The 27096-nt window shown below is 35.7% G+C and overlaps 1 non-coding gene and 1 pseudogene across 1 annotated transcript; one reads left to right on the forward strand and one right to left on the reverse strand.

The window, feature by feature from the left end:
- Positions 1–27096, reverse strand: part of LOC145616920 (uncharacterized) — a 192428-nt pseudogene that overhangs the window by 57541 nt on the left and 107791 nt on the right.
- LOC145618830 (small nucleolar RNA R71) lies at positions 14704–14810 on the forward strand. The gene has a single exon (XR_014108064.1). It is a non-coding gene; the product is annotated as a small nucleolar RNA R71 (small nucleolar RNA).

Below are 27096 nucleotides of genomic sequence, written 5' to 3' on the forward strand. Positions count from 1 at the left end.
AGTTGTAATCAGTAAAGAGTTTACTCACCTTGAAAATGTAATGGTTGATGGCAGGGCCTCAGTCCGGTAAATTATTGCACGAATAAAGGATCTTGGAATCACTTAATTCAAGTTGGGATCACTTAAATTGAATAGAGTGTTTTAAAGTTACCAATTTAATTCGCTTATGGTACTTTAAATTTAATAAACATAATTGAATTTTGCGCTTACTTATAAGTAACATGTCGTTCTAATTTTATTATTATATATAATCTCCTCGATTGAAAATAAAGTTGAGAAACGTTCTCAAAAGAGTTTAAAAGATAATCCATAAACCTATATTCCAATTTTGCTAAGATTGTTCTAAAAGGCAAGTTTTAGAAATTCATGTCACACGTCTAAGGTTGGTTTTATTCAAAATGTTTGAGTAAAATACCAACACATCTTCATTTTGAAAATTTTTTCAAGGGATATAATGAGATGAGAGGTACAAACCCTCCAAAAGACAAGTATAGAAATCCAATAAAATCTCTTATCTTCAATATGATTGAATATGAGAAAGTGATAGGATATATCTATGATCAAAAGTTGATCAAATGACAATATTCTTCATCTATTTTATATAGAGTTTAATACTTGATTAAACTCAAATATAAATAATGATATAATAGACTTAGCAAAATCATGAAATGTGCTTAAAGTAGTTAAGTAAAGCATCAATTTGAACCTAAGAGAAATGTTCTAAGTGGCTCAAAGGGAAAGGTTTAGGAATATATGAGGATTGCATTAAGAAGTTATAGGCCAAGAAATGCAAACAAGTTGCTACTTCTCAAACCTAGAACTACTTACATGCTAAAAGTTGTTATGAACAACAAATGTTTAAAATTAAATAAATGAATTCCAATTGATTAGATACTACCTCATATAGTTGGAAGGTAAAGAATGGAAATGTTCCAATTTAAGAATTATATTATAGAAATTGATTTAGCATATTGCTACTTCTTGGACATATGATGTCTTGTTTAGATCACTCATTGCACAATGTAGTCGAACTAAAGGAAGAAATTAGCTAAAGGAGAAATAAATCTACAAGTTTAGAAGCAAATGTTGCAACTTCACAAGTAGAATCTACAAGTCTGGAAGCAAAAGTTGCAACTTTACAAGTAGAAACTAGTATTTCACCACTAATAATTGGCTAGAATTAAATAAATGTTATTCATTCTTGCCATTATCAAAACACCATTCAATGATTAGTAATGACTAAACATCGAAGATTCAAAACGTGGAATAAATGTTATTCTATGCTTCTTTGAGTCATAATGTGTTTTGAATTGCTAAATAGGTTTAAAATTCTATATGATAGACATAATTAAACAATTTCTATATATATAAATTGTCTCTAATATGTCAATTAATTCGAATGAAAATGAAAATTGCATGCGGAAGATCCAAAGGGATGGACTTTCAATATCATTAGATTATGAATCTATTGATATATGTAATTTACATTCTAATTTGAAATTATGACTAAGTCACCATTTAGAGAAATGATGATGAGAACTTAAGGTCGAATACATATCGATGTAAGAAAACCAAAGGTTCAAAGGTTATTAAAGACGACAATGAAACTTCATTTGTGATATGATCACTACTTGTGCTTAGTTGAAACATAAGGGTGAAAATTTTGAAATGTTCAAAATGTTCAGTATGAAGTTCAGTATCAACTTGACAAGATAATGATTACACTACAATATGATTGTAATTGTGGAAATTTTAAGTCGAGACATGATTGGCAACACATTCAAAGTATTGCGATATGATCGTAATAATGAGAATTTAAGCCAAGACCTTGATAAACATCCAAGAGTTGTGAAAACGTTTTACAACAAACTCCAAAAGCAAACCTTGTGAAGTGTTTATGGAGGACGCTATCAATCTATATGAGATATATTTTGATAATGGATGTAAACTACCTATCTTCCAACCATTGTTCAAGGGATATACTTTTAAGATAAGCTCAAAACTAAACAAAAACTACATACGTCAAATCAAAAGTAGCAAAGACTTCATATGTGATATGGATGAGAAAAGTTCTTATAAAGTCTTTCTACAAAATAAGGAATAAAAGTTGTATTAAAACGTTTAGTGCACGTTCTATTCCTATATAGAGCACGGGGTACTACTACACAACCATACTTAGCACAAAATGTTTGTTGCTCAAGTAGGTGCCCTTATGGAAATTGTTCCAAAAGGTCAAGTGGGAGTAGTGTAAATCTCGAAAGAGTTCGAGAAAAGCAACAAAAAAAACATGGTTCAAAACCATGGTTGGTTCACCCTATGCTAAATATGCCTCCCTAAAAGGCAAGTGGGAGTATAAGAATCTTGAAAAGTTCGAGAGTCTTGAAAGAGTTCAAGAAAAGTGACTTCGAAAATCTTGAAGAAATTCGAGAAGTTATCGAATAAAAGCAACAATATGAGCATGATTCACCTCATGTTACAAATGACAACGCGTGGTCTCATTATGTGTAATGGGATTAATAACCATGTGTCGAAGGTAGTACATTCCAAGTGCACATCCTCTATTGTCGTTTCTCATTGAAAACTAAACAAAGTTGTTGTATGAGTTTCAATTGTTGCATAAAAACCCACAATGATGACTAGCATATGTAAAACTTAGCCAAAGAAATATGATTTCATATTGACTAAGAGTTCTAAAATATTTATTTTGGAACATTATGATTATGCAAGTAATAAAGATGATTTGACAAGTTATGACTCCAAGTGGTTTTAAAACCAGGAAATCTGAAATAGATTCTAAGTCTGTAAGCAAGTGTATGACACTTGAATAATTTGCCTAAATTGGGTGAAACCCAATATAAGCAAAGCAGACAAGAAAGAAAAATGTTTTCTAACTAAAGCAAAGACTTGTTAAAGGATTCAACTAATTCATAGTATGACTATGATTACGATGAAACCTTTACATTAGTAATGTTGCAAAGATCTATTAAAGATACTTTAGTGATTTCTACCTTATAGGATTTGGTAGATGGATTTCAAAACGCTTTCTTGAAATTGTTCATGAGATAAGATTTGTATATGATACAATCAAAAGTTTGGAGATCCAATAATCCTAGGGATGCCTAAAAGATCCATAATGGATTGAAGTTAGCATCAGGGAGTTAATGTTCTTAATTTTGTGAGTTAATCAAATCGTTTGACGTTCTCGTAAAATAAAGAAAAGGTCTTGTATGTACAAGATGTTTTAGTGGGAGCTATGAAGTCGTCTTGGTCTAGTACAGAATGCAATTATTGAAGGATCAAGTAATGGCTAATGCATTTTATATGAAAATCTTGAAGAAGAAGATGAGTACATTTGGGATTCAATATCTATATAGATAGGTCTCGAAGGATGTTTGAATTTTTGTTAAGAAGCTTATATTGATAAGATTCTTATAAGGTTCAACATTATATTGAAAAGAGTTTCAATCCCATGTGACATGGCACGTTGCTTAATGATTCAATACCTTGAGAAAGGTTGATGAAATTAAGACTTTGAGTGGTGATCCTTATGCAATTCGCAAAGGATGCATCATGCATGCCATGGACCATACTCGTCTATTTGATTCACGTGTTTTAAAGAACAAGTGAAGATAGATTTCAATCGAAATCCAATGTGATGTTGGAATACAAATTAGAAATTCCAAAGTTCCTTGCGAAAGGGCGAAGGAAAATTATTAGTGTATGGAGATGAAAATGATTATAAGATTTAGAAATTGCAAAGTTCATATTTATGAGAATGTCTCATGAACTCTACTTACAAAACCCCTTCCATGACCAAGGTATGAAAGTCATGCTAAGGTTCTTGGATTGAAGCAAGTTATGTAATTTTAGTTGTGTATGTTTTGAGAAAGCATATTACAAAAGTAAATACATTAGCTTGCAGAATTATGTTTATCAATTGAAACAAAGTTTCAATCTTATTTAATTGTGGTTTCAAAATTAAATAAAATGTCCAAAAATAATTATGGATTGATGGGCTCATCAGGTTATCTATTCGATAGAGACCTGGTGTATGAAACCCCACAGGTGAACAAAATCCACATATTATTTAAGTTCCTAGTTCGAAATCATTAAAGTGGACATAAATGATTTCAATGAATGGACTAGCATGTAAGATTGATTGGATAGCTCGGTTTCATGGGCTATAGGAGCATAGTGATGAAGCTCGGTCAATCACATGGATATGCATGAATGATGCAGGATCGAACTATAGACCTACTTTGAAGTTCAAGTATAGAACTTCCGGATATATTAGTGGATTCCTTTGACATGAGTGGAACATTGATTTCATTCAATGGATGATATAACTGTGGTACATTCAAACGTCTTCCCGTAACTGGAGATTATAAAGGGTGTTTCCTGGTTATTTCAGAAGTTGAGTGGGAGCTTTGGTTGCCACAAGATTGGATAGAGTCTACCTATTAAATTAGGAATGTGTCATGTTTTGGCCTCTTGAAGAGGGAGAATTCAGAAAATGCATGGCCGTGCTCAAATGTGTTACATGGTAACCATTTGTTTTGTAATTCTAACTCAGATTTCAAGAAACGATTTGTAGATTAATATGGATTAGCATAAGATGCAATCATATTATCAAATCGACACAAAATGACTTAAGGAATTTGAATATTGCACACTTGTCTCAGACAAGTGGGAGATTGAAGGAATTGTGTCTTCGATAAGTGCAATTACTAGATATATCAAGGATCACTATTATGGAGATAATAAGTTCATTCTATTGGGGCGTCATCCTCTGTTGCTAGACTATGAGAGATGATCTTTGGGCTAGTCAAATAGCCCAAAGCCCTTTAGAATGGATCCTATATTGGTCACACACAAGGGTATTGGGTTAAGCAAGTAAGAGGCCCATTAATGGGCCTCATGAGCAATTAACTAATCATGAATTGGATTGGGCTAGCATAGTTAGATTGGAATTAGGTTTTGGGCTTTTGACATGGGCTCTTATTTAGAGATGAGATCTATAAATAAGAACCATGCCTAGGGTTTTGCAGTAGGTAGTCATAATTCACACACTGTGAATTTTGACATCAAGGCAACCAATCCCAAAACCCTAATCCTCTCTCTAACTCACGGCTATCTCTCTCCTCCTCTCACGTTTGTACGGCCGCCCCTTAGGTGGTGGTTCGTGGTGGTTATCGTGGTGGTTCTTGGTTAGCATGTCGCTCTTCTCCATAGAAGGTCAATTGAAGGTTTCAATTGCGACTAACTAGCATTAGTGGAGGTCTTAACTTGTGCCCGTGGACCAAGTAGAGGAATCACGCTTGAGGTTATTTATCTCCCTTTGTTCTTGCTCGATCGCACGTGGAATCACGCTTCAAAGGTACGATTATTTGTGCTTTATGTGTTATGCATTAGATCCTTGGATTAGGTACTGTATGAATATGATTCATGTTTATTTCCGCTGCGTAGTACCTATAAAACCCTACAGTTGTATGAAACGGCATATAGTATAAAAATCATAAAGTAAACCCAAAGTCTTATATGTGGCTGGCCACACCGTGTGGTAGGAGTTACTTCGTTAGTTTAATAGGGATTTCTTCGTCAGTGTTAAAGGAGTTACTTCGTCAGTGTTATAGGGGTTACTCAATTAGTGTTATATGTGTTATTTTGTCTTTTATAAGTGGTCATACGGTGTGGCTAGCCACACACAAGACGGGCTGTAAAGTAAAAGAAGAGTAAATACGGATTTAGTTCTTGGATACTAATTCTTTGTCCCATTTAACCATATTCCAAATTTGGCTTGGGCAAATAAAATATCTCTAACTCTCTAAGACCCTGTTCACTTCACCTTAAGAAAAATAATATTAAGTAAAAATAATTTCAGTTCATTAAAATTAATTTCAGTTTAATAATAATAAGTTTAGTTCAGTGAAATTCAGTTTTCTTTAAAGAGTATTATAATTGAAAATCAGTAAAAATAATTTCAGTTTATCAAAAATAATTTCATTTTAGTAAATTAATTTAGGTTCAATAAAAATAATTTAAGTTCAATAAAAATAATTTAAGTTTAGCAAATATAATTTTGTTTCAGTAAAAATAATCTCAGTTTAGCAAAAATAAGGTAATGTAAACGGGACCTAAGTTCCTTTTTTTTTTTCTTTTTTTTTCGCGTCTAAGCGGAACCTCTCCAATCGTCCAATATGTTGACAATGTGCGCTGCCAAGGATTCTAATCACTACTCATCTTGAGAACAAGGGCAATAAATTTTTTGACATTTTTAATTTTTTTTTATTTGTTCTATTAATTTTGATCGGTTTTATTGCTGCTATATTATAAAATAAAAAGGACTTTTGTGAAGAACTGCCTTTTACAAGTCAATTTTTGTTAAAAACTTTAATATTACAAAAATGTTATAAGAAACAACAGATTTTGTAAGAATCTACCTTATAAAATAATTAATGATGTAAAAAGCTACAATTTGCCAAATTATTGCATTAAATGAGAGACGTTTAATGACCCATTTTCAAACATTTTTCTTTCTTTTCCACCCAATCTCTCCATAGCACCCTTACAATTAACCCCTAATTCCCCTTCATTTTCATTGTTAAATTAAGCATATATTAGCAACTTACAACATCTAGTTTTTATAAGGTAGTTTCTTACAACAATTTTTTTATAAGACAGTTGTTTATAAAATTTGATGTATATAAGATAGTTTTTCACAAAAGTCCAAATAAAAACTAAAGAGATTTAACAGGTCACATTAAATTTCAATCTATTTTTCTAGACACCACCCACAATCTGAATCTATAAATTATCAACTTTGAATAATAGAACCGGAGATGATGACTTATAACTAACCCTAGTAATAGGCTAGCTACATCAGTTGCTACAATTAATTTTATTATATCTACTTGTAACAAATACTTGTAAAGTTGTATGCAATAATGCAATAATCATTGTATGACTTACAAGTGGAACACTTGATCATATATACTTTATTCACCTATTCAGAAAAAAAAAAAAAGAAAAAAAAATATTAGGCAATTATTAACCATACTAATGCACATATGTAAAATATAAAAATTCTAATGTGGTCATTCTTCAAATATGAGCATCACTATTCTTAAAATTGATTGGCTAATCTTATATCTCCTAAAATAGTTGGTCAAACCTTTTTTTTATTTTTCCTATTTTAAATTCATTTATATTTTCTGAAAATTACTTTTTCTTTTTTCGAAATTCTATTTATATTTTCGAAATTATTTTACAAAAAATCATATTTAATTAAATCCCAAAATCAAATTAAATTAAAAAATCAAAAATTATGTTCTTCATTGTTCTTCGTGTTCTTCATGCTTATTCAATGTCCTTCATCTATGGTTGAATTTAACATCTAATTAATGTTAAGCGTCCTTTACTCTCAATTGCGCAACGGTTGAAATCAGAGACATGGCCGGATTCAAACACCATACTTGAAATTTATATTTATCCGAATTTCGATAATGAACGCAATTGGGATTGATTTTTAATCCTTGAATAATTGTTTTTTATTGTACAAAGTCCATTAATTAATGTGAAATCACCGGTTTTGTACAATCGAAATCAAAATTTTTAAGTTTTACAGGATTTAGGGTTTGATAGGAAATTACAAGATGAAACCGATACAAGTCGTTTTTTCGAAACCTGTTTGATCCAAAAAAAATTGCTTATGTTTGATCGGGGATTTAAGTAGTGCCGTTAGGTCTACTAACCCTAATCAAAGTAGAAATTTATAATCCTAAACTACCCAAATACGAGTATAGAGGTAAGTAAAGGGTCGAACCCAAAAGGACTAAGTGTATCAATCTATGCCAATTAGACTAGTAGGAAAGCTTGTGAGGTAAAGAGAGGTTCAATTAAACACAACTAAGGACAAATAACTAAAACTAGGGAAAGTGGAATCCAATTACATCAATGCATTCAACAACATCAAACAATTAGATGAAAATGACCTCGATTAGGAACAATCAACACATTTAACTCACTCTCGCGCAATTAAGCATGTTAATTATCCTACTAAACTAATTCACTCTCGTGCAACTAGCCTAGCAAAGGTATGGAAGAATTTAGGGCTCTCAACCAACTCACTCTCGCGCAATTGATTGAAAATACAATTAAGAACATAGAATCAATTAGCTAGAAAGATTCTAATCCATAAAAGCATCATCCATACACAATAATCAAGAAACAATTTCATACTAACCACAATCAATCATTAAATTAATTAACATAACCTTCATCCATTTCCCTAGAACAAAACCTAAGCTAACATAATGAAGAAAGACATGGAAAACAAGATAAAATAACAATAAAAACAAGATTAAACAAATAAACTAATTAATCTACTCAAAATAACAAATAAATAAGCAAAAACAATAATAAATGAAAGCAATAAAGGTGAGAGAAAGTTAGAAAGACTCATTGAATTAATGAGAAGAAAAATCCACAAATTGTATCTTCAACCTCTCAAAACTCCATGAAAAATCCAAGCTTTCTCTCTCTAAACTACTCCTAAACTAGAGAGAGAAACTCCTAATCTAACCCTAAGAGAGATAAAAATAAAAGAACTAAACTACTCTAATCTAATCTAGGGTAGAATAACGTTAAGTGAAAGTTAGAAAATAACCCCAAAGGGGTATTTATATTACAAGCTAAAATAATAAAAGAAAAGAGAAAATAAAATAGAAAATAAAACTAAATAAAAAGAAAAATAAAAATAACAAAACTAAAAATGAAAAGAAAAAGAAAAATAAAGATGAAAACCCATCAGACCCACGAAATACCCCCTAAAATCACGAAATACATCAGACCCCCAAACTCCTTCTCTTTCGATCTTGGCTGCTCTGTTCATCATCCAACAAATCACCATCACGCATCATCATCAACGGCTCAAATCAGCATCATCATCATCTAGCATCAGATCGTGGCCATCCAAATTTCATTAAAACTCGCGTGAGAAGCTCGTGATTTACCCACATTTGTGCGCCCGCGCAGACATCGCACAGAGGTCGCGCTGTAACACCCCCAAATCTCCCTCTACGGAAATACTTATATAATACGTATAATTATACCGTAGAGATAGACTTGGGCGTGTTACCGCCGCGTGATTACGCAAGGCTACTCAAACTTACTAAATAAAACCAATACTTTGCAGCGGAAACTCAACTTTCTTTTATTAATACTTATGAAAATAGTAACATTGTTATGAGTACTCTAAATAAACACAAGACCAACATTCCTAAACTAGGTGAAGCAAATCCCGGGACTCCCATATGCTCATTCATGACTCCACCTGAAAATAGTCAACACTGCTTACCATTACGGTAAACAGGGCGAACCAAAACATATAGGAAATACGGATTAGCAAAATATGCTATGTACGATAAGTACAAGATAATGTAAACTCAATTTATTTGCAAACATGCTTTTAAAACCAATTCCAATAAATAATCCAATAATTCCAAAACTCATGATTCAAAACCAATTCCAATGATTCAACATTCAAAATAATTGATAAACCAATTCCTTTAAAAATCCAATTCCCTTTTTGAACCAATTTCTTTAAATCCAATTCCTCACCCAAGTGTGCACACCCCCCAAGCTAGTCTCCTTATATTACAAGGCTATTCTTGAGAAAAGATTAGGTCATACAAAGTCCATAGTCTTATCAATAAACCAAATCCGCATAGTGGGATTACCAACATGCTTATAAAGCATTAATAATAATATTTCAATGGTTCAATAAATCCAATATAATTCAAACTCCTTTTTAATAATTCCACATAATTTCAAAATCAAAACCTCTTAAATAAATACTTGAGAATAAAATCTCGTATTAATAAATTTCAAAATCAATAACTCTTCCTTGAGAAACCTTTTGTTTAATTCAATAAACTTTTCAAATCAATTCCTTTAAACATAATAAGTAACTCGATCAAACCATTCAAAACATGATTTAAAAATCAATCATTCAAAATACTTTTATCAATACCTCCAAACATAATTTATTTCAAAATCACAATTCAAATCAATTTAATTCAATCACCAATCAAATCATATAAAACATGTTATTCAATCCAATCACTTTCAAAGGTATCTAGACACCTAACGTACCTTGATCCTTGCTTAGCAAACACACCAAAAGAACCTCAAGAATCTTGATAGAACACACCCTACAAATAAATATATAACCTTAATCAATATAAGGTTAAAAAATAATTAAAAAACCCCCAACTAAATGTACATGAACCTTTTAATTAATTTCTCATAAACATCATCAAAATATGATTTTATATAATTAAAAATACTCATAATGATTTTATATTAATCTCCCATAATAATAATAACAATAATTGAATAAAAGAAGAGAAGAAGGAAAATAACTTTTTTGAAAAACTTGCTTACCACACGAGCATCATTGGTTGGAGTAGAAATTGCTTCAACCCACTTTGAGACATAGTCAACGACCACTAAAATGTATCGATTTCCATTAGAAGAAGGGAATGTTCCCATGAAATATATCCCCCACACGTCAAATAACTCGACCTCGAGTATGTTGTTGAGTGGCATCTCGTTCTTCCTTGTCCGTTGACAACGATCACAAACCTTGACATATGAGTACACGTCCTTGAACAAAGTTGACTAATAGAATCTACATTGTAAAATCTTCGTGGCCGTTTTTGTAGGACCTGCATGTCCACCACAAGATACGTCATGGCAATGTGAAATAATGTTGCTTACCTCAACTTCTGGGATGCATCGTCTAATCATAGCATCTGCACATAGCCTATAAAGGAATGGATCGTCCCAAAAATGTCGCTTGGCCTCATAAAAGAATTTCTTCTTTTGCTGAGACGAGTAGCCGTGAGGCAATACACCTGTAGACAACAAATTAGCTAAATCAGCGTACCAATGTGATTCAATTTTAGAAAGGGCTAATAAATGTTCATCAGGGAAATAATCATCAAAAGGGAGTTCGTCTCCATCCCCCTTGTCAAGGAGGAGACGAGAAAGATGATCAGCAACGACATTATCTGTCCCTTTTGTGTCCTTTATCTCGATGTCATAGTCTTGCAACTGAAGGATCCAACGAATCAACCGCAGCTTGGCGTGACTTTTACTCATTAAATATCTCAATGCCGCATGATCTGTATGAATTATTACCCTTAAACCAATAAGATAAGAATGAAACTTGTCTATTGCATAAATTACTGCTAGCATCTCTTTTTCAGTTGTGGCATAATTCATTTGTGCAGAGCTAAGAGATTTAATAGAGTAATAAATAGCATGAAGTTTGCCATTTTTCCGTTGCCCCAAAACAGCCTCTACTGCATAGTCACTAGCATCGCACATAATCTCAAATGGTAGGGTCCAATCTGGGGGTTGCATAACAGGAGCGGAGATCAAAGCTTCCTTTAACCTATTAAAAGCCTCAAGACAAGCATCAGTAAATACAAATGGGGCATCCTTGGCCAAAATCTCAGTTAAAGGTCGAGCGATTTTCGAAAAATCTTTAATAAATCGTCTATAAAATCCTGCATGACCAAGAAAACTCCGAACTCCTTTTACAGAATTAGGAGGGGGTAGTCGCTCAATGACCTCTATCTTTGCCTTATCAACTTCAATACCCTTATGTGATACCACATGGCCTAGAACAACTCCTTGTTGTACCATAAAATGGCATTTTTCCCAGTTCAAAAATAAATTGACTTCTTTACATCTATGGAGCACCTTTTCCAAATTTTCAAGACATACATCAAAAGATGTTCCATAAACGGAGAATTCATCAATAAAAACTTCCATTGAATTTTCAATAAGACCTGAGAATTGCCATCATACAACGTTGAAACGTGGCTAAAGCATTACATAATCCAATGGCATTCTTTGATAGGCGAAGGTGCCATAGGGACATGTGAAAGTAATCTTTTCCTGATCGCATGGACGGATGGGAATTTGAAAGAAACCAGAGTATCCGTCCAAGTAGCAGAAAAAGGAATGCTTAGCCAAAGGTTCAAGCATCTGATCAATAAAGGGAAGGGGAAAATGGTCTTTCCGGGTGGCCTTATTCAATCTCCTGTAATCAATACTGATAGAGTATAAAACATATAAAACATATTCCTGGGCCTCAACCATCAGCTTAAGTTTCTGGTTGAGTTGGTCCTTTAACATGGTATCAAGAGCCAGCGTGACACAAAGGTCACGGGTTTGAATCTCATCCACCCCCCACTTTCAAGTGGAATATTAAGTGTTGGGTATGAGGGAGGCCCATGTTGCATCCACACTTCTAGCCTAAACGGGCTCTCGTGTGAGGGGGCGTGATAGAGTATAAAACATATTCCTGGGCCTCAACCATCAGCTTAAGTTTCTGGTTGAGTTGATCCTCTAACAATTACACATTCGCCAACCTGTAACAGTTCTAGTGGCGATTGGCTCACCTTTGTGGGTTCATGACAACGGTCATACCTCCTTTCTTCGGAACAACATGTACATGGCTAACCCACTTACTATCTGAGATAGGGTAAATTATTCCTGCAGCAAGCAATTTAAGAACCTCTTTTTTAACTACCCCCATCATATTTGGATTAAGTCGTCTTTGAGATTCTACAGAGGAGGCATGATCATCCTCAAGAATTATCTTATGCTCACAAAAAGATGGGATAATACCCTTAATATCATCAATGGTGTACCCAATAACACTTTTATATTTTCTCAAAACAGTGAGCAATTGCTCCAATTTTGTGTCGTTAAGCGCAGCATTAACAATAACAGGATATGTATGATTAGAACCAAGGTATGCATATTTAAGAGTAGAGGGAAGGGGTTTCAACTCTACCTCGGGAGGCGTAGTACTCTCCCAACACTCGATACACTTAGGATTTCCTTCACTGAAGCTGCGATTGGTTTAGCTTTTGCTTCCTAAAGTAGCCTCGTGTACTCCCTTGTTTCCCAATCTTCATCATTGACATTCCCCACCAACACCGTTTCAAGTGCATCATCCGATTTAATCAAAGGAAGTTGCTCACGTTCTAAATCATCAAGGACATCCACTTGAAAAATGGTCTCTCCCATGGAAGGATTTCCCATAGCATTCAAAAGTGAATACTCCATTTTTTCATCGCCCACCTCAAAAGTGATTTTACCATTCTTCATATCAATGATTGCACCTGCAGTGGCTAAGAATGGTCTACCAAGAATAATGGGGACATGTGCATCCTCTTCCATTTCCATCACAACAAAGTCACATGGGAAAAAGAATTTTCCCACGCGAAGAGGAACATGTTCAAGTATACCCAAAAGAAACTTCACCGACCTATCCGCAAGTTGTAGAGACATGCGCGTAGGCTTTAATTCACCCATTTGAAGTTTCTTGCAAATAGAAAGTGGCATGAGAGTCACACTTGCACCAAGATCACATAATGCCTTGTTGATCTCTATAACCCCGAGCTTCACTGCAATTGAATAGCTACCCAGATCACCTGGTTTCTTAGGAAGTGTATTTTTCAAAATGACACTACACTCTGCATTCAACGCAACAGTAGCATTCTCCTCTAGCTTCTTCTTGTTAGAGAGCATATCCTTCAAAAATTTTGCATAAGATGGCATCTCGGATATTGCATCTAAGAATGGGATGTTGATGTGAAGCTTCTTCAAAATATCAAGAAATTTTCTATACTTCTTCTCTAACTTAGCTTGAGCCAACCTTTGTGGGAATGGAACTTGTGGCACATATGGAGCAAGTGGTGGTGGAGTCGATGTCCTTGGTTCCTCCTCAACCGCACTACTATCAATCACCTTCTCATTTGTGACTACATCTTCGACAACCTTCTTTGATGGCTCCCTTACGGGAGAATCTTCCAATTGCTTTCCACTCCTTAAAGTTATGGCATGCATGTGCCCTTTTTGTGGTTGCTCTGTTTTACCTAGGAAGGTGTTTGGAGTCTTCATAATTTGGCCAACTTGGTGAGCAAGTTGACTTACTTGATTTTCCATGAGCTTACCTTGAGCATGCAACTGTTGGATGGAACTTTTGGTGGTAGAGATAAACTCCTCCATCATAAGCTCATAGTTGGATTTTTGTGAGGGCGGTTGCATAGGTTGTATAGGTTGTTGGACTAGAGGTGGCCTTGCTGGAAACCAGGTGGTGGTGCATTATAGTTGTTATTTCGAGGTGGTGGTGGATTTTGTTGAGCTTAGGTATTCTTGTAAGAAAAGTTTGGATGATGTTTCCAACCTTCATTATATGTGTTTGAATGTAGGTCATATGGCCTTTTGGGATTTGAGGTGTAAAATGCATTGGCTTCCTCAATCGACATCTCATTAGTGTTTTGCGGACACTCAGGTGCAATGTGACCTTGTACATTACACATTTGACAAGTTTCAGATGAGCCAGAAGAAGATCCTGCTTGAAGCTTGTCGACCTTAATTGTCAACGCCTGCACATAACTAGTTAAAAGGGTTAGAGCATCAACATCATGCATACCTCCCTTTTTAGCATTGCGTCGTCGTCCTGGATGGTAGTTATCATTTGCCGCCATCTTCTCAATCAACTCCTTCGCCTCAGTAGGATTCTTTGTCATGATAGAACCTCCTGACGCAGCATCAATATATATGCGAAATTCATGGGTCAAACCATTGTAGAATGTCTGGATTAGCATCCACTCAGGAATACCATGGTGAGGACACGTTCTCTGTAGTCGCTTAAATCTTCTCCAAGCTTCATATAGAGACTCATCATCAGATTGATGAAAGGTAGCAAGCTCGTTCCTTAGTCTCGCAGTTTTCTCTTGCCCCAAGAATTTAACTAGAAAGGCCTTGGGAAGCTTATCCCGCGTATCAAAAGAACCAGTACCTTCATCTCGTAACCATTCCTTCGCCCTATCCCTTAGTGAGAAAGGAAAAAGGCGAAGTCTAATAGCATCATCAGTAACACCATTGAGCTTCACAGTATCACACTTCTCCAAGAAACTGTCTATATGAGTTACAGGACAATCATTGGTGAACCCGCAAAAGAATCATTGGAAATGAACTGTATGAACTGAGGCTTCAATTCGAAACTCTAAGCAGTTACTGGTGGTCTGACAATGCTAGAAAGAAGTCCAGTTGTTGTATAAGGAATTCCATACTCTAAAAGAGATTTATTTCCTGGATCGCCCATGTCTCTTTTGTTTTGATTCTTCTTACTTCTTCTACCTCCTCGTCTCCTTGCAGTTGCTTCGATTTTAGAATCAAGTGGTGTTAAATCGTCTGACCCTGAACGTCGAGTTTGCATGCAACAAAGAACTAAAAGCAAAGAAATCAAAAATACAAGAGACAATAGCCGAATCAACAAATAAAGCTTAGTAAAAACGAATAACAAGTAACTAGTGTAAAACCGTTAGTCCCCGACAACGGCGCCAAAATTTGATAGGCGTGTCGCGTACCTAACAAAAATAACCTAACAAGACCACTACTATGTAGACGGGCAAGTAAGGGTCAGATCCCAAAAGACTATGATTCAACTAATTAAATAGACTCAAATAAATACTAAGCGAGTAACCAATCAATATCGATAGATCAAAACTAGAACAATATTAACTAATAAGCAATAAATAATAATAATATGAAATTAATCAAGAACTAAAAACATCTAAGGTTAAGTATCCCCACTAATATGAATCAATGCAATAGAACAATCCCTTTCCCTCAATTAAATCAATAAATATTCCACAGGACAGATGCTCCCTAAAACAATACTAAGAGTTTCTTTCGATCAACTAATAGCTTACCTAACATGCAATCATACCTATTTTCATGGAATCATACGTATTAAACACATTGAGAACGGTATCCTATAAGTCCTAGCAAGAACAATTAGCTATTTTCATGGATAAAAGCTCCAACTTTTAATTAGGGTTCTAATATCAATTAAGAATCAACTTTCGTTGTAAACCTAATCACATTCAATAATACTATTTCTAGTTAATCATTGATAATAAATCCAACCCTAACAAAGAGTAATTATAAATTAATTAAATTGGGAATTGGGAATTAAATAACACATTAATCCATATTAGGGTTCAACCTAACCCTAGATTATGAAACTACTCACACATAATAATAGAAATAACAAGACAAATAATAAAAGAAAACATAATAACAATAATAATTAAAGAAAACAAGGAAGAGAAATTAATACTTGAATTAAATGGATGAAATCACAATCTTAAATGTTGAGAACAATGAAACTCCAAACTCACGTTCAGGAGCAGCCAAAGAGAATGAAAAAAATAATATTTTCTAACCCCTTATTAAAGTCTATCCCAAACTATTAATATGCTAGGATTATGATAAGAGTTTGACTAGGGTTTAGACTCCTAAATCACTAGTAAACGTACAAATTCGCTACAGCAAAGATCAGGCCACAACCACGTTAAGTCATGCGATAATATGCCACACCTTGGTTGCGGACTAATCTGGCATATACCATTAAATAGCTTGCAAATCAAGTGCCCACAACCTAGTTGCGGTATATCTAGTGATCTCCACTAGTAGGTTGTGTAGGTCTTCTTAGTCAACGTTTGGTGAAGCTTTTCTCCCATGTAGACACTAGTAGATTACCCAACTTGATAAACATCCAATCAACTCTAACTGCATCTTCAATAATCCTAGAATCGTGCACTAAATCCTACAAAAACAAAGTAAAACACACCCGGGAAAAACAACAATGGAATATAAAGGATAAAAGCTCTAAAAGATTAAATACATAGAGAATATATGATGAAAACACATGAATATAACACATAAAAATGAGTACATAAACATTAAAATGGGTATTAACACCACACAAATTTCCAAAAAATTGGTATTACCACCACTTAACGATTTCCGTTAACAAATTCCGTTAAATGTGGTCCACAGTGACACGTGTCACCATTTTATTTGTTTAAAAAAAATAAAAAAAAATAAAAAAAAATTAGAAAAACCTAAAACTACCCCCCAGCCACCCCAGCCCCACCAACCGCGCCACCACCGCTGTCCCCAAACCCACCCCCTGCCGGCGTCCGGCGTCCTAGAGAATCGCCCGGCGCCAGCAACCCCACACCCACCACACTTTCCTCCACCTATGCATCCCACCCCTTCCCCTTCCCCATTTTCGTTTCCCGACCCACAACCCCGAAACCACCCTAAACGGGTTTTAGGGTTTCGTTTGGGGTGGTAGGGAATCGATTAAGGAGGGGGAAAGGAGAGGGAGGGCGTATCCGGGGGAGGAGGAAGGGGAGGAGGGGCATTTTCCGGGGGAGGGGGCGTTTAGGGTGGTTTCGAGGTGGTGGGTGGGGAAACGAAAATGGCAAAAGGGAAGGGGTGGGGTGCTTAGGTGGAGAAAAGGGTGGTGGGGATGGGGTCGCCGGCGCCGGGCGATTCTCTGGGACGCCGGACGCCGGCAGGGGGTGGGTTTGGGGACGGCAGTGGTGGCGCGGTTGGTGGGGCTGGGGTGGCTGGGGTAGTTTTAGGTTTTTCTAATTTTTTTTTAAATTTTTTTTTAAATTTTTTATTTTTTGTTTTTTAATTTTTTATTATTTTTTTATTTTTTGGCAAATAATAAAGTGACACGTGTCTATATGGCCCTACTTAACGGATTTGTAAACGGAATCAGTTACGTGGTGGTGATACCAAATTTTTTGAAATTTGGGTGGTGTTAAAATCAAATTTTTTTTTTTCGGAGGTGTTAAAAACCAATTTCGGGTTTTTAGCAGGTGTTAAAATCTAAAATAACCTTAATTTTACTGAGCTGAAATTATTTTTACTTAATATTATTTTTTTAAGGTCAAGTGAACATGGTCTTAGAGAGTTAGATATATTTTATTTGCCCAAGCCAAATTTGGAATATGGTTAAATGGGACAAAGAATTAGTATCCAAGAACTAAATCCGTATCTTCTCTTCTTTTACTTTACAGCCCATCTTGTGTGTGGCTAGCCACACCGTATGACCACTTATAAAAGAGCGAAATAACACATATAACACTAATTGAGTAACCCCTATAACACTGAAGAAGTAACTTTTTTAACACTGACGAAAAAATCCCTATTAAACTAACGAAGTAACTCCTACCACATGGTGTGGCCAGCCACATATAAGACTTTGGGTTTACTTTATGATTTTTATACTGGATGTCGTTTCATACAACGTGGTTGTTAATTTGTTATCATAGTGGAGAATATTTCGCTGACCATTTCAGCTCATGGTGAATGGATTATACTAACACTTTTTAAAAGAACATAATTTTAAGATGTAGCATAGGAATAATCGAAGTCATTATCATTGTCCTAATGTTAAGAGAATGATTTTGAAGCTTGCAAACTTTTAGTTTTATACTCCAACATATATAAATCCAAATAACAAAATCATATATACAAATAGTAGGGCAAATACAACATTATGGACATTCGGTGGAAAGAGGTTTGAGGTATACTAGATCGATCATCTATGAATTTAATACTTATAAGCTTGTGTTGCAACATAATTAACCATATGCGATTGTCTCACATTAATAAAAAAGAATAAAGGGTTAAAATCTTTATGTAACTAAAGGATTCCTCATTTTACCTATAGTATTAGCTAGCTTAAGATGGATGGAATCTGCTTAATAAATTTGAAAAGTGAACTGTCTTTCTAGATGACAGATGCGGTGACTGTGTCTATCAAAATGATGTAAATTACTCAAGATGTCAAATACGTATAATAATACTTCCTCCGTTTTTTTAGTTGATACCATTTGACTTTTACACTATTCACACAACACGCTATGACTCACTTTTGTGGTTTATAGATACGATAAAACATATGAATGTGGAATCTTGTTAGGATCGTTTCAATGTATATTTTATTAATATCCACTTTTTAAAATTTTACAATGTTGATAATTAGATATATTCATCGTTAAAAACATGCGTTTACAAGTGTGATAATAGAAAGGTGTCAACTAAAAAAACATAGGAAGTATACTATATATGGAGCCAACTTTCATTTATATCCTATATCTATACTAATCTATTAAAAGACGTTACTAAAAACGTCTCTGTGACACGTAGATCACGCCACGTCACTTACTCCATCTCTCAGTATGCCACATCATCGCTACTCAATCAACTAGAATATTGCTTCATATTAAAAAGATGATGATAAGGGGATTCGAACACCCAACCTTTTATAAAAAAGATGATTACTTAACCATCTAAGCCAATCTCAAACTATGTTATAAACATGAAAATAAATGTATATAATAATCACAAGGTCTAATTAAAGTAGTAACCGGTGCAACGCCCGGACTACACACTAGTTAACAAATTAAAGTTGTGTTTTATCCTCACATATCTAACGGGGAGTGAGCAAATTTTGTTAAAATATTACTCAAGCTATTCAGTCAATAGTTACTCTAATTACTCGGTTAGGGGTTACTTAAAGGGTTACTCGATTAGGGGTTACTCGGTCTAGAGTTACTCGGTTAGAGGTTACTCGGTCATGGGTTACTCGATTTACTTGCCCAGGGGTAACTCAAGTTACTCGGTCAAGAGTTATTTAAGGAGTTCGGTCAGGGTTATTCGAGTGATTCGGTCGGAGGTTATTTAAGGAGTTAAGTCAGGGGTTAATCGATCCAGGGTTACTTAAGGGTTTAGTCATGGGTTACATGACCGAGTAACTTGAGGAATCCCGGCAACTCGAGTAATTCCAGCAATGAACTACTTGAGTAACCTTTGACCGAGAAACTCAAGTTACCCCTGACCGAGAAACTCATGTAACCCCGACAAGTCGAGTAACCCCTAACGAGGAACACGAATAACCCCTATCGCACGATACATCAGGGCGCATACAAAAAGTTGTAGATAAAGTATTTATATAATTTGTTACACATATAAAGTATTTACCATTTTTTCCTTTCTTTCAATTTTACTAATTTTCGACAATGAACTTCAGTGCATTTTGTGTGTGGCTGTGTTGCCGCTTGTAAATTAACAAAATAATAACTCTAAAATTGACCGAGTAATCCTTGTAACACTGACTGATTAATCCCTATAACATTCATTAAACCCTTGTAACATAGACTGAGTAGCCCGTATAACACTAATAAGTAATCCCATAATGGATTAGTGGATGACCACATGGTGTACGTGGCTAGGCATTTATAAGAATTTGTGAATAAAATGTATTTTTTTTTAATAACAGCACGGTGTTAACCTAAATTTTTATGAAATTCTCTGTGGTAACCCTTCAGTTTTAATTGGACTTTTTGTGAGAAACTATCTGATAAAACCTAAATTTTGTGAGAAACAACGTAATAAAAAAAATATGTTGTATGAAACTACCTAATAAAAGGTAAAATGTTGTAAGATACTACATTTGACTGAAATTCCACTGTTGACTTAATTTTACGACGTTGAACCACTTTAAATAAATATTTTTGTAAAAAAAACCCTGAAACCACCGTGTGGGTTTGTTTTCAAGGTGGTAAGGTTATTTTCGGAGTGGTTAGAGGATATCCCGACTTGGTGAGGGTAGATTAGTATTTTGGGATGGTGAATTTTTGGGTTAGAGGTGATGGTTTTGGGCTTGAAAGGTGGTTTATGTGTGGTGGAGGCGATTTCAAGCAAGTTATTGTGTTAGTTTTGAGAATGAAGTAGTGGTTTCGAGAGTGTTTTGATGTCGATCAACGGTGGAAATCCAACATAGGCAGTATTTTACAACATTTTACCTTTTTTAGGTACTTTTTTTACCAGATTTTACCTTTGGACCCTCCTCATGATCATTGGCTCGTAGGTAAAATCCGGTTTGGGCTCAGTTTAGTATTTTGGTCATAACTTCCTCATTATTCATCGGAATTGGGCTTATAATATATCGTTGGAAAGGTCTTTTTAAGCCCCATTCAACTACACCATTATTGGACGCTTAACATGGACCAAACTTAACTGGATTGGAAATTTTCTTAAAACAGGGCGGGTTTTCGAAAACAGTAAGAAATATTTTAATAAAAACTACCGCATCACTAGACTTTTCACACTTTCAATTCATTCGATTATGGTTCGATGTGAAAGGTATTCATCACCGTGTTTGGTTTTGGGGAGACACAAATGGGTGTCTACAACCATACATGTTGGGAACACAGTTTTTGGTAGTGGGAAAAGTGAGGAGAGAGAAAGGTAAAAGTACAAAAAAGCCATGAGCTATAGCATAAAGTAAAGAATCAAGTGTTAAATGTAAGGGTATATATAGTGTGAACATGCATTTTTGTTTCTTAAAATGAAAATGGTGCAATATTTGTGAAACTTCCTTGGGTGTCTACAGAAGCCCCCACTTTGACTGATTTTGGAGAAACTTAGGTTTCGAAAACAAAAGTCACAGTAGCGATAGGGACGGAGAATGATTCAAAACGTTCTGCGATCCCAAATCATTCTTATAACACCGATACCTGTAAAACAATGTAAGTTAAACAGATAAAAGAGTTAAGAAACGCGTATATTGCACCGTCGAGCACACGTCTCTGGAGTAAACATTTCGTTGTTGCATTTTATCTTGACAACCTTCTGCAAGCTAGAGAACGCCATCTTTGATGGTAACATTGCGTCGTCATCTTCAACATCTCATGGTGACAATCCTCTACAGTATCTTGGGAATATCGTCGAAAATAACTGTACGTCGTTATCTTCAGGGTTGTGGCAGTACGTCGCCACGACAGTGTGTCGCCGCTATAGACAATCTCTTCTTTATCTCGAGAGACCGTCGAAGGTGACCGTATCTTGTCATATTCAGAATTTGTGACAACTCTCCACATCCTAGGGAACACCGTCTATCATTGCTGCTACATCTCGAGCTTTTCCTTGAATCATGGTGACAACCTTCCCAATCATAGAGAATGTCGTCGAAGACCGCCTCATCACGAACCGCTCTTCTCAAATATAGGTGACAACTTCCACAATCTTAGCGGGCGTTGTCGAAGATCGCTCATCTCGTGCTATCTTCTCAAATCTTGATGACAACTTCCACAATCTTAGCGAAGGTCATCGAAGATCGCCAATCTCATGCTATCTTCTCAAATCTTGGTGACAACTTCCACAATCTTAGCGAATGTTGTCGAAGATCGCCCATCTCGTGCCATCTTATCAAATCAAGTGATAACTTCCTCGATCATAGCGAAAGCTATCAAAGATCTCTTCATCTCGAATTGTTCTTTTCAAATCTAATAATAACTTCCCCAGTCATAGTTAAAGCTATTGAAGGTCGCTACATCTCAAACCGTCCTTCTCAAATCCATCTAATAGACTCTTTTCAATCTTAAAGCCCCCTGTTGAAGGCTTCGTCATCTCGAATCTTTGAATTTTCTTCCTTCCTAGGAAATCTTTGTGAACTGTTGTTTCGGTGCTTGCGATGAGCCAATACTTAGGCACTTTAAGCTAAGTGAGACGATCTTTCGTCAGGTCGATCACTCATTGCGATTGTAATTGAGCTGACAACTTAATCATGTCAAATTGCTTATAGGGGCTAACTGGCATACCAAGGAACCCGAAATCTCTGTTCATTGCCTGGTTTCGCTCCGAACTTTCAATTTTGTCGTTTCCTTACAACCAAATCTGCTCAAATCTTTTGCAAATTAAAGCTCTCCATCTCTAATTTACTAATCCATATAATTTTGCTCAAACTTCTCTCATCTTGGAAGAGTTTCATACATCTATATTCGCGTTTCTTCGAAAAAATCTAGAAATATTCTTGCTCGCTGGAATGTACCTGTATTCATATTTTGAATTATAGGACTTTGCCTATCTTTTTAGTTATCTTAGGGTTGACCTAAGGCTTAGTGTTGCTTGACTCATTGATTTGACATGACTCGACTCAAAGCATTTGACGCATGCGTTAGAATCCACTCGATGTGATATGACACGACATGACTCAATGTACATGCCTCGTGAGTAATGTGCGACTCGAAAAAGCAAAAATGTTCCATCATTTTTGTGGAGGGTACCGACTTTCTCCCGAAAAGAAAAGACGCGAAAAAGAATCGAAGTGTTGGATGGTGCATGTTGAATGAGCTTAGGCAAATATATGCGTTCGATACTGTCCCTCAAGGTGCAAGGAGTAATTTATCCTAAACTATCTTAGTTGACTCGATTATGAAAGTATTTAGGTAACTTAGGCACAGAGGTTAAGCACTTCATACTTCCTGATACAATGATGATTATGAGTGATGAGTGATGTTGATATGACAAAGCATGCTTCAACGTTTTGTTAAGACTTCATGACAAAGGGTTCCTAAGGGAAGGTCTTTGGTCATGTATCTGTGATGTGTGTGAAAGTGACACTAAGGTTAGGCTGCAAAGGCTAACAGTGTGGAAAATATATTATTTAATAAGAGTCAAATAATGATGACTCTTAGGCTAGGTAGGCTAATGATGTGAGGATCAAGCCCCCAAGTCTAGCTCTAAGTAAATAGGGATGAGCATCGGAGATCCCTTGATATGATCACGGTGTGGGTGTGTGAATGTGAAAATGAATGCATTTTATTACGGCCGCACCTCAATGTGAGGTTGCCTACGTATCCTTTAGGAATCAAGCCAAACGTAGCTCTAGCCGAACCTCGCACAAGTGTATGTATACCTCAAAAAGGTCTTTTTAAGGGTTGTAATGTGGTTAGGCTAAAGGTTAGAGAAGAAGGGATTAAAGGCTCAAGACCCTAGATAATCCCCCAAGGTGTGCAACCTTGCTTTTGAATCTTTGTATTTTTTTGCTTGAGGTTTTCTCACTTTTGAGCTCTCTCTTTTGCTTCATATTTTGCTCTCTTTTTGCTTTCTCTATTTTTTTTTTTTTTTTTTTTTTGCTTTTGCATTTTTATTTTGATAAGTGTGGGCAATCCCGATTATGCAGTCTATAACTCACTTGGCATTCATATTTCTCAGGCACGGTACCGAGCACTCGATAAGAAACGCAATCTGGGACGTGTTCTTATCAAAGATATTTTTATATCCAATACATTGGAACACTTGCCCTTTTGTACACTTTTATTTATTTGCTTATTTTTATTTTATTCTTTTGAGATCACTCAAGCTTTCATATTTGGAACTTGCATAAGTTACACACCATCCCATCCCAAGGTTAGGTAGATGTGGGGTTAAAAATGAAAGGTCTATTGTTAGATGAGGCTTAAAGTGTTTTATCAAAAAAGGATTGTATATTTGAAGCGTAAAAGGTAAAAGTGATAAGATATGGCTACAAGAGGTGCCTCAAATCATAGGTATACCTTGTGTTTAATTCGGCGTTTTTTTTTTTTTTTTTTGAATAATGCAATGCAATGATCATATGCAAGAAATTAAAATGCTCATTTTATTAAAAGGGAAAAAGTAAATGAAAGTCCTACAAAGTAAAGACTAGGGGAAAATGAAAGGTGCCTATGCTAGACTTATTGTCGTTGAAGCTCGCCTCTTGTCTTGTGCCTTATCATCACTCGGTCGTCTTGCCGACTGGAGGTACAGGAAGCTTGTTATTGTCAATCAAATATTGGATGGCCTCCTTTAGCTTCTAATATCTCTCAGTAGTATGACCCCTACCTTGATGGTATTTGCAATGTGCATCTGGATTCCAACTAGGCAATCTCTTTTCAGGTGCGGGATCTTGAAAAGGCCAATGGGAGTAATGAGCCCGTTAGTATGGAGTCGATCGAAGGCAGCATCATAGCTCATCCCAATAGGAGTGAATTCTTTCCTTAATTCTTTCTTAGATTCTTTGTTATTCATGGCTAAGACTTCATTGAGGTCAAAGGTACTAACATTGTTACTAGAGTGTGTGCTTTCGGGAGAGGAAGGATTGTCGTTCTTCTTTCCTTTCCAGCCACTGTGGTTACTATTATTAGTAGCTTTTTGCTTTGCAAGGTCATCTTCAATCTCGATGCCTATGTCGTAGACTGCCTTGAAAGTATTCAAGTTGTGCTGATATTTCAAATGCTTCGAATACTTCTCTTGTAAATTCTTGATAAACAACCTCACAGACTCCTTCTCAATAGGGACTTCAATCATATTAGCGGAGGTTTCCCTCCACTTGTTCAAGAAGGAAGTGAAACCTTCGTTTTCTTTTTTTCTTAGCATCTCCCGCTGTCTATGGTCAGATTCAACTTGAATGTTACATTTACATCTATCGATGAAAGCGTTTTTTATTTCTTCCCAATTGGAGGTCTTCTCTTTGTCAAGAGAAAAGTACCATTGTTGACACATAGTTTCTAAAGATAAAGAGAACCCAGAATGAAATGCTTTCTTATCTATTCCCTTAATAATAATTATGGTTTCAAAAGCTCTTAAATGAAAATAAGGGTTGTCCATAGGCTTGAATTTAGGGATGTCATTGGCATTGAATTTCTGCGGAAGAAGATCCTTGTCCACCGAGACCCCTTGTGATTTAATGCCCTGGAACCTATAATCATTAGATAGTTTGCTAAAACTTTCCTGGATGAGGTTCATTTGTTGTTGCTTTGCAGGGTCATTAACTTGAAGAGTTAAACCCTTCAATATCTCAGCCAAGTTTGCTACCTCTCCCCTAACTTCATCGAGTTCTTCTTGACTTGCCATTATCTTCTTAGCTTTTCTTTTCCTACTGATTGGTTTGTCAAAAAGTGCTACTTGAACGAAAGTGTTGTCCTTGATTAGACGCCCTTCTCTCCTTGAAAGTACTGTGAAAAGGGAAATTAGGGGTAAGTTTTATACTAATTATTTTGACTCAAGCTCTATTCAACATGCAATAGATGGGAAAAGATTATGGTAGACATATATGAATAATATGTACGGAGAAAGCATGTGGAGAGTGGATAGATGATGTGGATGGAGAGATATATATGGAAATTAGAAATAGAATGAACCCCTCAACTCAAATGACTGAAAAATCGACTCATGCATGGATCTAAGACATGGTCATGGTGACATATACAAAGTGCGTGCTAAGACTAGCGAGTTTAGGTGACATGTTAAGACTTGTGTCACGACCATGTGGCTAGACTATGTGACTAGATTTAAGCAAAGACTAAATTAAGACTTCACGTATATGCATTAAACTCGACAAGCTGTGGTATTTTAGTCATAACTTTTGATCTGTGACTTTGATTGGGATGAAACTAACGCCTAATGAAAGATAAAACTCGGGGCTACAGATCCATAGGTTGTACCACTCGTAGTTCTTCCTAGAACTCCGAATATGACCAAAACAAGTTGACGCTTGTGCAGTATACGGGAATAAAAATCCGGGTTGACTAAAAGGAATTATGACTCGATTTAAGGCATATTTGTTAGTTTAAATTAATTAATAAATTAATTAAACAAAGTCCTTTAGTCATTGGTTAGTTTATTAACACTTATTTACAATTACAAGTCAAACCAAACGGTTAGTTTAGTCACATATGAGCTATGCACAAGCAAATAATGCACAAGTAGTCAAGTGGTCACAATATGATGCAATGAGTTTGCAACCTAACCATGGCTCTAGTTCTCTAAAGTTCAAGGATATGGGTTAGTCAAAGAAGGTACATGGTTATGAGTCTGGATGCATCGCGCGAAAGCCTAACCTTTGAAGGGTTGGCGCGTATGGATGGGACCCCGCAAGTTAAAAACTTGCTTCCACGGTTTTGTGGATTCACTAACTCGGATGTACCCATAGTTGCCAGGAGCGTTCGATTGGGTAAATGGAGCGTCAACCCACCAGAGGGTTATGGCCACATGTAGAACACATATGGGTTTCAGAAAAGTGAGAAAAACTCAATTAGGAAGTAGAATCGAGCCAACAGTACTAGAAATGGTCAAAACAAGAAGGCAGAGTTCTGGCTCGATATTGGAAGAACTTGGCGCCAGACTACAGGAACTGTCGCCGCAAAAGAACCTCTTTTTCCAAGCGACAGAACTGTCGCCAGGCGACAGAAACTCTTTACAGGCGACGGTCTCTATAGTCTAGAGGCTCGTTCCTACATGCCTTAGCAGGTATCTGGGTTTTTAGAATTTCCAGATTTCGCAGTATTATTTCGATTCTAGTTGTGAAGATATTTCTCAAATTTCCTACGTGTG

This window comes from Chenopodium album, chromosome 26 (genome assembly GCF_948465745.1).
Source record: "Chenopodium album chromosome 26, dcCheAlbu1.1, whole genome shotgun sequence".
Classification (NCBI taxonomy): domain Eukaryota; kingdom Viridiplantae; phylum Streptophyta; class Magnoliopsida; order Caryophyllales; family Amaranthaceae; genus Chenopodium; species Chenopodium album.